Source organism: Typopeltis vanoorti, chromosome 6 (assembly GCF_054136105.1).
Source record: "Typopeltis vanoorti isolate ZY-2024b chromosome 6, IOZ_Tvanoo_1.0, whole genome shotgun sequence".
Lineage (NCBI taxonomy): Eukaryota > Metazoa > Arthropoda > Arachnida > Uropygi > Thelyphonidae > Typopeltis > Typopeltis vanoorti.
In genome coordinates this window covers 73698208-73711097 of record NC_143554.1, presented here as the reverse complement: position 1 = coordinate 73711097, position 12890 = coordinate 73698208, and the positions used below count along the sequence as shown (strand labels likewise).

At 33.6% G+C, this 12890-nt stretch overlaps 1 protein-coding gene across 1 annotated transcript in view; it reads right to left on the bottom strand.

The window, feature by feature from the left end:
- The window catches only part of LOC150105577 (uncharacterized), a 121364-nt gene that overhangs the window by 99331 nt on the left and 9143 nt on the right, over positions 1-12890 (bottom strand). The gene's annotated exons all lie outside the window — the stretch shown is intronic.

Here is a 12890-nt window from a genome sequence, read left to right as displayed (position 1 = left end):
TTAATCCACATAACTGCATTCCTGAACATTCAACTAAGCTATTTCCTTTAAACGAACAAATGGGATAACTTTTTATTTAGAATTCTTGGAATTTTCTTCATGCTATCATTTTGCGTTTCTTTGCTGCTAAGTTAAATGTTTCCCTTCAGACGACTTTCGTTGAACGTATCTCCAAAGATGAGATCAATATTTTTTTTTTCTTCATGTAATCACTAGTCTCTTTATTATAAAATATTGAACAATCAATATTTTAACTTTGACTGTTTAATAAATATTGAACAGTCAAAGTTGTAGATTATACAACTAAAGATCAGGTCTTGCTGGAGTTGGCAGCAGTAACACGTCAGGTCCAGGCCTGTATAATAGATCGACAAGTATAATTGTTGACAAAGTTTAAACATAAGTTCTTTGAAATTGAAATCCGTTTTATAATTGGTGTGCTATTTGGATGCCTGATTCTAGAATAAGGTTCCCAGGTTATCTGATACCTAGATCATTCAGAACTAATGTGCTATAGGTTTACAACCTTTCGTGAATAAGATTCTCTTAAAAAAATTCGACGTCTACATGTAGTTTGCTGATGGTCAATCTTCATACATAGCCCATCTTGAGACCAACAACTTCTCCTCCTCCTCTCCCCAAGAAATGATACAACGTCCAGCAGTTCAAGAAACATTAATTAGTGTTCTCTTCCTTCTTAACCACTTGCTAAAATCAAATAATTCCACGAAGTGATTGTGTCCAAGACAGTGGCTTTTATAAAAAAATTTCGTTATATGTAAGTCGGGACTTTTTTCCCTGCGTATGGTTGTATAAGTACCTGAGACAAATTATTCGATCAGGCTTCCCTATTAAGAAGCTAGTAATTTGCATTTAGTAACATGCAGCTAGTAATTTTACACACACACACGCGCACGCACGCACATCGGTTGAAAAACGGTAAATTGAGTTATATTCTTAAATTAATATAATGAAACTCTCTGGTAAAGTTGCAGTGTATTTTTCTCACATAAACTTGTTTTGTTTTTTTCTTACCCCACGCTGAAAACGTATGCAAATTATTAGTTGCTTAACAAGGAAGCCTAATTTGTCTCGGGGAACTTACCCAACCATACGCAGGTGAAAAAAGTCCCGACTTACATACAACGAAATATTTTTAGAAAAGTCTTGGACACAATCACTTCGTGTAATTATTTGATACATATTTATACCGGTTGAAGACGTGCACTGATAATTGATATGCCAGAATCCTTAAAAAGTAAACATATTTAATCACGAAATATTTCTTAGTTGTATATTTTTTCGTTACTTAGAAATACTTCGGAGTATTTCTAAGTAACGAATCAGCTTTCTACTGGTGATGGAAACAATAGAGTTACAATTAGATATGATTTTTGTTGCTAATCACCTTCTAAAACTTTGATCACAGATATATAATCACAGGCTTACTACTCATGATTTCCAAATCACAGCAGAAAATCGAAAAGTCGGGTTTTGACGTACTATATTTTTATGATATTAATTAATTGACTTTTTTTTAATAGGATGGAAATGTCATACGATTCATAATCCATGGTACTTACAAATCCTTAAGCCCCGCTACCTCATTAGCTATCATAATCATCATTTTTAGGATAAAGTGGTTTAGACTTTTGCTAAATATATATTTGTGCGTGCGCGTGTGTTTCCTTTCCCGGTTTGCTTGGTTTGGGGATGAAAAACTGAGTTTTGGGGGGGAAAATCCTTGCCACCGCTCTCAGATCAGCTAACTCAACTTTCATTGAAAATCCTTATAAAGTTTTTTTTTTTTTTTTATATCGAATCTTAGTCTTTCCACCTAAGGGCTAGATCAAAACCGACTGAGCTACGAAGGTTCCTCATTATATCTGCAAACAAAAATTCAACTGTTCGGTTCCTCACACGTGAATAAAAGAATGATTTTTAATTCTAGTTCTCTTGAGATGAGATTTTGAGTGGTGCTTAATTAATACACCTAGAGAATTTCGACAATTTAACAAACAGAAGAAGAAGAATAACTTTTTTAGTAAATAACAAACTTTTTCATTATACACTGATAACGAGACATATATACAACTAAAATTAAAACAGTAGCAATTAAAAATCAGTAAGCAATCAATAGGAATTAAAACTTCTAATCACTAGATTTATCTCACAACACCGACGACTATGAATAACAGACCACTATAAATACTGAACCAGTGTAACGAAAATTTACACCTTGATATCCATGTACGTTCATCATCATCAAAACACACTTTGCTTGAAAAGTATTTGGACAGAACTTTTTCAAAGAAATCTAAACTGTATACACCTCAATAATATGCGGGTCTTTGCCCACGACCACACTTATAGATATGCAATGTGATAATATGAATTTTCTTCAACATGACAGCTAGTCCATGTACTTCGTGTTAGTGGTGGACGCGCTTGTCTTCTAGCGTCTGTTTGTAGTCTGTTTTCTTCTAGCTGTGCTAGAAGAAAACAGCTATAAACCATTACATTTCTGCCGTCAAACTTCACAGTTAGGAGGATGTATTCAGGTATTATGTGTTCCCCATGGATATCCGCCACACGCACATCTCATCAATCCGAAAGTAAATGGGTGTTTTGATTCGTCTCTCAATATCGCACCAACTCTCTATGGACCGGTCGCAATGTTCTTAACCTCTCTCTCTCTCTCTCTCTCTCTCTCACACACACACACACACACACACACACACGTGCAACTGCCTTTTCGTCAAAACCGGAGACTATGCAGCATGCAGTTCTTTTCGTAGTGTTCTGCTACTAATGTGAACTCCATTTTCACATCGGCTTGCTGAGATTTCCTTACCCTCCTTACATCCTTGATATCTATTCTTGCGCCCTTTGATCCTTTCTGGATCTTCCTTTGCGTTTCTGGTTCAAATAGTCCTCTCTCATTTTTATCGGCTGATAATCTTGCCTAAGATGATTCTAGGCAATCTTTGATTTGCAGTCTTTCATCATTATCTCGAATGGATAGATTATTATTATGATTACTCCTCATTCGAAGTCCGTAAATTCTTAAAGTTCCATTGACAGCATACAATATATATAGTTGTTTACCTTACAGAGCAATAGGCCACTTGTGACGAAAGGATCTACATATTAGTATGTTTCGTTCTGAAACAAGAGGTGTCATACTTATTTCAACATTAGTGTATACCAGGGCTCGAAAAATACGTTCGCCCGTGGCGAGTATCTGCAGACAGTAACAACAGTTAATGTAACAAATTATATTTTCCAAAAAATCAATGTTGTTTTGACTGTCCTTCCTATTCTTATTATTTATTGACTTCTCCTTTTTTCGAATGGTTCTCCCACAAAGGAAATTATCTCTAAACAACGATACAACTCTAGTAATCACTTTATCGAATTTCTATTGACTTAATGTCATGGGCGAATACAGTTTTTTCTTGACTAGTACGATTTTGAATAATTTGTCGAGCCTAGGTGTAGCTGTCCTTTTCCTAAAAAGACACATATAAACGGATCAAAACATTTGGGGGAAAAAATCAGTACAGTTAATCCTCGATGACCATTTAAGATGTGATACAAAAAATTAGGAAAAACATGAAATAAATACATAAAAACAGAAATACACAAAATTCACCACTTTCGGGACTACTGTAATTTTAAAGAATACGCTAAAAGTCTTAAAACACCCTTGAAATCCCTTTTAATCAACTAAAATATTCATAGCATGAAATGCAGTATACGAAATAATACGTAAAAAAACTCTGGGACTAGATGTAATAAAACTAAGTGAACTTAGTTACAAATCTTTGTTATCTGCAGAGCTGTTACGAATTTATGTACCTAGTGCAGTCGTTTTGTTATTGGTGAAACTACTTCTGATAATCTCTTGTTTAGCACCCTGTATTTCGGTTTGAATATCTGTTGTTGCTTATATCTGCTGTACGGTTTCAAATTTCGGGCCTCTGAGATGCAGCATAATTTTTGGGAAGAAAAGTAAGTCGCAGAAGTTACATCGAGGTAGTACGAAATGTGAGACACTGTACACAGGGTGTTCTTATACAAATCTTTTCACAGATAAACTAGCGTGTTGCCGTATATTTTCTTGGCAAAAAAACCAGTTCCGCTTGTGCCACTTTTCTGTTTTATTCTATAAACGTTCTTCTCGTAATGTCTAAAAACACGTAAGCAATACTTCCATCAACATTTCAGCATATGAGAATGAATTCCTAATGTACATCTCCTTCACAATCAACGAAAAAATAGCATTATCTCCTTGATATCTCACTATGTTAGCCTGATGTTCTTCAAAGATATTGGTAGTGATAGCCAATATTAAGGATCTCTGAAAACTCTTAAATTTTAGAATTTATGACAAACCTTGGCACATACTCTCTGCTCGTGCACGTCATTTGTTTCGAAAATTGTAGAACATAATAGCATCAAGCAGTTAAATAGCATCTACGCGAACAACACACTGCAAACTATAATGTTTAGCGACACTGTGGATATTGCCTAGCGGCGATAAGTCGTACTGTCAGCCGTGCACGCACGTGGACTTTTGAAGAACACTCAGCATATGTGCGTATATAGTGATGTACTCAACGGTAAGGTCAGTTCAGACCAAAATAGCGAATGTTGTACCGATTTATCCTTGTCATTTTGGAGATTTCATTGTTGCATTGAATTTTTGTTATTAAATTATAGCATACTGATAGAATACAAATAATAATAATAATAATTTTTTATTTGATTCTGCGAAAATTGGATATCTTGGACGCCTAGAGAGCTTTTATGCCACTGTTATTATTGAGTTGTTTTCTTGAGGGGGGGGGGGGGGGGGTGAAACTGTAAAATATCGGATTTACTAATAAAAATACGTAATAAATTTACGTAATAAAAAGTGTATCTTTATTTTTCCTTCTGCTTTTGATTTATGTTGTTAATTTTTTATTTTATTATTATTATTATTATTTTTTTTTTTTTTGAATACTGCTGAGTTTAAGTGTATAGATTTCTAAGAAGACTCTGAAGAGCTATTAAACTTTCTTGTGTCTTCTTTTTCCACATAGAACGAACTTTGTGATTAGTTTCCATACTAGCGAAATGTAGATTGGTTTGCTTATAATTACGACTGAAACAAAAAAGTTGTGAAGTCATGAATTAGTGTCCGTTAATTACATGCAGACATGTATTACATCTTCGGTCGCTATGCTTGTTTTCGGTAAATCAAAAAACTTAAGTTTGAGGAAGAATTTTCTTTTGAAAAATCCTTTCTAAGAATTTTTTTAAAAGATTGGATCTGAACCTAGGTCTGTTCAGCCGAAATGAAAATGTTTGCTACTGCCCCAGGGTTCTAATGAAAGGTAGAACATAATAAAATAGAAATGCTCTGCTTGAAAAAAAAGAAAAAAAACTATTTATGCTATGGTGCCGCTCATGTGTTACGAGCTGTTAAATGAAAGGCCAGCTAATATTCTAAACAAAGGAGAAAATTGAGGAAACGAACACCATATCTCGTGTATAATTGTTATGAAATGTTTGTTACTTTGCGAAAATTAAAAAAAAAAATCATTTTTGGATGTTCCTTCTTTATCATCTCAGTAACCATACCACTTTTCGGTTTTCCGGTTCCTAATGCTATGTATGATTTTCCTCGTCTGCTTTTCGTATTTGCACCTAGAAGTGGAACCTGTTTAATATTAGTGTCACTAGGTTACCAACGCTGTGGAACGTTGGTTACAAGTAACGACAGACGTCTCTAACGGCAAGCATGTTAATAATTAGAGGCGGTCAACGAGGCCTGTAAATCGATCCACACACATACATAAACACCAGCGTCATTTTGCCCATCTCGTTGGAAAATTTTTCTTGCAGACGTTCACACGCCTGCAACAGCACGTGCTCATTGTTGCCCAACGATGTTACCGAAGCCTGTGGTATGCCCATTAGATATACTGTATAAATAATTATATGCCCAAAGTGGCTTTACTACTTACAATGCAGTTCCGACAGTATTTTTTTAATTTTATCTTAAGCCTATTGGTTTATGAAAATATTTTTTCCCAAAAAAATTTCAGAAATTTGGACCGTCAGAATGCATATTTAATATCATCCTCCTGATTACTGAGGATAAAATATAATTTTTGTTTCGCAAATAGAAAATAAAGAACAAAGAAAGAAGCACATTTTCTAAATAATAATAATAATCTTGCAGTCATTAGGTAGTTTCCGCACGTCTCGGAAAAACTTTCGTATTGTCTGTGTGCTATTTATGCAATTATCTATGAAATTATCTATTTTATAATGTATTTGTTTACTACGAGCAGTATTTACCAGTTATTCATTGTTTCTGTTTTCACAAATTATTTGAAAACCTATCTGGATAAATGGAACCATTTATCCAGATAGCTGCAACATACACATATGTATATACAATATATTTACTTACCGCTCATTGCTGGCGGTTTTTCTATTTACGGCAACAGACAACTTAAAACAGCTTTAAAATGTTTCGATTATAACAATTTGTCAGCAACTAAAAATCGGTTGTTTGTCATCCCAAGTATTTGGAAGCGAACATTAGAAATAGTCAAAGGGCCAGTAATTTAGATTTTAGGTGTCCTACTCAACAGTTATTCGGCGGTCGAGTTTATACGATACATTTTTCTCCTGATGAGATTTTCTTTTTTTTTTTAATCTTTTCTTTTCTTTTTGTTTTTCAATGAGAGGAGAGGGGAAAAAAGCTGTGACTCTGCGCTCAGTGTTACTTTACGTTATTCCACGTATGACATTTTATAAATGTTTTAAAGTGTTCAGACTGATTTATCACGTGGACTTCCGAAATGCATCTCAAAACTCAGAGGAATCGGAAGAAAAACTGTGTGGATGTTCTGGACAGATATAGAAAATCCTTCTCGTGAATGAATCAAATAAATTATTTAGTTCAATATGACACATATGGATACTCATATGCCTAGCAATTTCTTCTTGTACATTTTTTGTCACATGTACAGGAATTGTCCGTCAAATGTCCATTCAAATATACTATTACAAAATTTTCGCCATCTTCACAATGGGATGATTGCCGTTCCTCGTCTATTGTTGCATCTTTTTGTGCAACTTACTCATCTGCTGATTTTACTGTGTAGAAGTGTAAGAACGCCAAAGAAGCCACACTATTCTAGTTTTAGCCACCTTTTAATTTATGTTAAATTCATTCTTCTCATTAATTTTGCATGTCTCGGTTGCTTCTTCTAGTACACCTTGTGCAGCCATCCTTAATTAGCGGAATTATGGCTCTCAAAATATAGCGATCCTATATAATTTATGTTCTATGAGTTCCACAGTTGCAGTTATTCCCCCCATGGTTTTCAATGATCTTCTAAGTCAGTTGCCGTCGTTTTAAGACACTCCGTAACAAGTCATCCCAATGTCACCATTTATGTCATGTGAAAATAAGAGAGGTGATATCATAAATTTCATAGCATGTTTACTATGTCATCTTACTGAGATCGTAAGTTTCAAATGTTTTTATTCCCCTACAAAAGATAACTTTCTTTCTTAATCTTTCCCTCTTTTACCTTTACGGTGTCGAAGGTTTCTATTCCTTATAACTGCAACCTTTATACAAGGATAAGGTGGTTAGCCCTATGCCTCCCAGTGTATCCTATGTCTGTAGAAGAGTTATGTTCTCAAGGTCGGTTTGCCTGTTTGCGGGAGGAAAAAACCCTGCACTCCACGTCCAAAACCGGCTAACTTGGCTATGACTGAGAACGATCCTAAACTGCTCACGTCAGCGAAGAGAATCGAACCCAGGACACTGCTTTCCCAGGCATGTGGTTGCGAAGCACATAGCCACTCGAATAACTGCGCGGACACAAAAGATAACGATACGGTAAATGCAGAATTTATCATTTATCTGATGCTATACGTGCGTGAAGATGAAGACAATTCGTGAAGATGATTCTACTGAAAAATTGATAAAATCAAGTAGTAGAAGAAAAAAGACTAATTTGAGATAGAGAGACTGACAAAAGTCAGTTCACCTAAACTGAATTGGATTTCCTAGTATCCGATGTTTGCGTTTCACTTACTTATAAAAGACTTTCAGATATTTCTAAAGTAAAAGCATCAAGAGATACATTACTTCAAATTACTGAAATGAATAAAGATATATACACAAAAAATGAATATGTAATAAAATCAATATACAAATACGCAAGAAAAAGGATCTAGATTTGGTTGGTTAGGCATAGATGATAAAATATTACTCGCAGTGAATGAAGATGTTCTCTAAAAAGCAGTTTTATTGCTATATTAGAACCTGGTGATGCTAATAAAAAATTAAAATACTAGTACAATATTACAGTGTTTAAATGCAACTATATGGAAAAATAAAGATTTAAACAAGAGAAAAACGAAAATAAGATTATCTATAAATCTATGGTACAACCAATATTAGTATGCGTATGTAACAAATAAATACAACGTGTGCGTTGTGCGTTTTTCTTCTAAAATTAAATCTAAAATCATACAAAATTAGAAGAAAAAAATGAAAAAAAAATTACGAAGATTGTCAGGTTACGATGAATACATGAATGGATAAAAAATAGAATGGAATGAGCATATTTATGGAATGGACTTAAAAGAATACTTAAATTAGAGAGAAAAAAATTGGAAGTTGGGTACAGAAAAGATCAATTGGCAGAAACTAAAAATAGATGAACAGGCAGTCTACATTGAAGTTGAAGCGCAACAACTTAAGCTAAAGCAGAAAAGATCTGTTCCGCCACAAGGGCGAAGTAGTGTAAGGCCGATCATTACCCAAGAAAATCTTAGCGCAGTTTTCTAACCTTTTTCAAACCAAGAACCTTTCAAGCTCATCACCGTTTTTCGTGCATCTGATATTTTCCAAATATGCTGTGCCATAATATCATCGGGTAAAGAAAAGGTACAAATGTTTTTCTATACTCTTTCACTGATCAGTTATTTCACAGAGTCTCTTTGAGTGTGATTTTATTATCTTCCCTTTCTCCCCTTCAGTCATATGATATTCCCCAGATTTACACTACCCCAACTTCAAGCACATTTTCCTGAATCTGAATTCACAAACGAGATGTTTTCGTATGACTATTTGCAGGTAACTGTCCACACATAATACACTTTATTTTTAGCACTACTCAGATAGTTCTTATAGACGAAAAAATTAAAAATGAAAATTGAAAAAAAAAAATTAAATTAAAATTGAATAAAAAAATTTAGAGACTATGCAAAAAGCGACAAAATAAATACCTTTTTCTGAAAAGCTATTTTTTTTTAATCGGAATACTAATCAGTTTCGCGGTTAACGTGCATTACTTCACGCTGCTGTAAGTTAATATAATAATAATTTTATTATTATATACATTTACAATATATTCTGATTTATAATAGATCAACTTATAATTAAGCTGTTCTATACCAAAAATAATTTGATTGCTGTATATTAGTAAGATTGTAAAGGTAATACAATTTTAAATTATTAATTCCTTATTAATAATTATCAGAAACTTTGTTTCAAACCAAGATAGCACAAATTATACAAAGTCGTGTATAAAATAGGAAGAAGTTATATTACTTTCGAATTATTGTTATGAAAGGTTCTGTAATATTTAATGCGAAAACACATTTCATTCTGTTAAATGTAGCACAGTCTGTTATAAAAAATCTAAATAGATTTGCTATAATGCAGTTCGCTCTTATTTTTCTGACAAAAAGCAGTCTTGCAAATCTACCTTATGCTAGGAATCTTGTCAACTTTTTCTCAAAAATTCTTTTTGCTTATGTATTCCTAATAATTTATCACGCATTCTTAGATGAAAAATCCCAGCTCTAGCAACTTATAGCTGAAATAGTCAAAACTCTGCTTAGCTTGCTTTTCATTGTGATAACGTAATTAAGACTTCAAAATAGCTCCGTAAATAATAATAATAAATAACAAAAATAATTTTTACAACTGAATTACATTTATGATTTGCGGCTACGAAGTCGGAAGCAATGTAAGGCGCACGCTCGTTTAACCATTTCCTACCAAGCTATGTTTTTTTAAAAAATGTCGCTGCCAACTAAAGAAACGTAAAAGTATTGCCCAACTGTTATCAAAGCTTGGGAGGGTAGGGGAAATAAACTGTAATGAATTATGTTGTGAAAATAGGTCGAGTTTAGTAAGATGTAGAGCAGATTTAGTATCTGTGACACCAGGAGGATAGAGCATACTATTGTATACCCTACTGAACTGATATATGGAACATATATAATTCCCAAATATTGCATATAACGAAGACCAATGGCTTCGCGGTTCTGTCAAAAACTAGAATAAAAAAAAAAACCTAACGAATGACGTTAATAAATAGACAATAATAAATGTAGACGCTTAAGAAAGTATATGTACAGTATATAGATAGATAGATAGATAATAGATAGATGTTTGCAGTTTGAACAATCGCAATACAATGCTCCTTTGTTGATCAACTGATTTGAAAAAATTAATACAGATTCTTCCACAAGTTGATCTCGGTTTTTCTGAGGCATTCAGTTTTCTAAAATTTATCTTACAGAAGTTTGATGATAAACATGTTTCAGAATCTCTTCAGTGCCACATTTATCTTCAAATTCTTGTTTGATATTCTTTTGCTGAAGACTGTGCACGACTGTCTTGCTCAGCTTATATTTACATATTATTCTATATGTATCTTGGAAAATTAAGCTTAAGCATCTGAATCTTAACTGATAACTAGCGTATGCATTGTTAGTGTTTCTTACTTCGCAGTGTCCGCAACAGTTAGCACTAAACATAAAATGCGGCCAATCGTAATTCCGGCTGGTCTCTCTCTCTCTCTCTCTCTCTCTCTCTCTCTCTCAGGAAAGAATTTCAGATAACATTCTTCAGCTTAATCCTCTTTAGCTGTCGGATTATAATTAAAGGGATTCTTGCAGAATGAATCGCCAGAAGCAGTATAGTTGTCAGCAATTCGTAAAGGACAAACTGCTTGAAAGTTCAATAATAATGGCAAAGCTGTCATAACAAATCATTTGACAATTGAAAAAAAAAAAAAAAAGGTCCTGATATAACATGAGCATCAGTTTATAAGTTGCAATTTCTGCAGCAATTCGGTTAATGCGTAATCGATGGTATTTCCTTTTCCGAGAAGCTGTTTAGACCACTCTGTAAAAACTGCACAGGAAGGGGAGAAAGCGATCGCAGATTCAAACAAATCATTGGACACACACCCTAACTTGAATATTCACGCGGGCTGCACCTGTTACTTTTACTAAAATTTTGTTTCCTCCGTTCAATTTTTGAAACACAAAATTCAGTTTTGTCCATTATATTGTTCTATACGACTTAGGTCGCATAACCGGTTGTATGACCAAAAAAGAAATAGAACAAACATTATTAGTGAACTCAGGATGAAATATTTTCTATATTTGATTTATCGCATAAGCGACTTCAAAAATAATTACAAAAGAAACATAGCAATTACAAATATGACGTATGCATAAATGTAATATTATGTAAAATTTTAAAAAGATAAAAAGAATACCAGAGTGCAAAATAAGTTTTTGAGAGCTATTGGCCTACGCGTTTGAGAAGCTTTAGTTATAAGAGGTGCTCAACTTTCGGCTCTACAGCCCAACAAAAACAAAATATCAGACAATTCCTGTAATGTACATATATACGTTCAAGATCGCTAAGATGTTAGCGATCCGTGGATAATTATAATAAAATTATCAGGTCACAAAAAGACAAAACAAAATGCATTTTCATTCAGCTTGTTATTATTATATTATAAAAAATCAGTTTTAATTCATTCGTTTATTACGTAGGAAGATTTTTTTACAATATATATCGCTTTTTTAACTTTTTAGGACTGTTTTAATTTCTTTGTCGGAAATAACTTATTGAATAATTAGTTGCAACTGCGATCATTAATGCAATCCAAAAGGCACTAACACTTCCTTGTATGACCTTAGTCAGTTAAAAAAAAAAAAAAAAAAATCCACGTCTGCTCCAAGCGTTACTGCAAGCTACCCCATCCGCGTTAATAATGATAGTAATAATAATGTATTTTTATGAGATATATTATTAATTTGAGTTAAGAAAATAAGATGAGCATTCTAATTTAAAACTGTTTTCTACGTTATTTTCTTACTCTTTTTTGTGTATTTGTATTCCATTATTCTTGTGTCGAATTGTTTTATTTTGCTATTTTTTTTTGGAAATTCTCTTCTGTACAATCTGCGCTTGAAACATGTCAATTACATTCTCTAAACTCCACACTAGCACACGCGCCAATACCCTCCCGCACGGCAAACATATGTTTCCTGTGTGCCGCGACAATACAATAGATAGACAAGCGTCTGATTGATGGCGTCCCGCTGCGGCTAAGGGGGTAATGCCACCCACAGTATAAGCACAGATAGCCTCTCCGGGGATGGGCCGTTGTTTGAACCCAATCAGAACGCCTCGTTCTGGTGTGGAGACAAACGATGACGGCTGTTTAAAAGGTTCAGGTGTTAATGTGAACCCATTGCAGATATAATCAGATAAAACATTTGATTACAACTTTTATTTAGACAGTGAAAACAGTGTTTTTAAAGTAGGGGGTAGCTCTGTGAAATATAAATGAAAATAGTTGTAATTTATTTGTTTCGTAATGTTTAAAAGTGAAAATATTTTGATTCCTTTAGATATCGAAATGTATATATTTGAAATAGTCGTATATCAGAAATCGGAACACATATGAAACGGAGGAAGGATTTTAAAATATTGACATTTTAAGCAAATATAAATAGTTTTACATTTTAAACGAAAACCCTTTGTTATCATC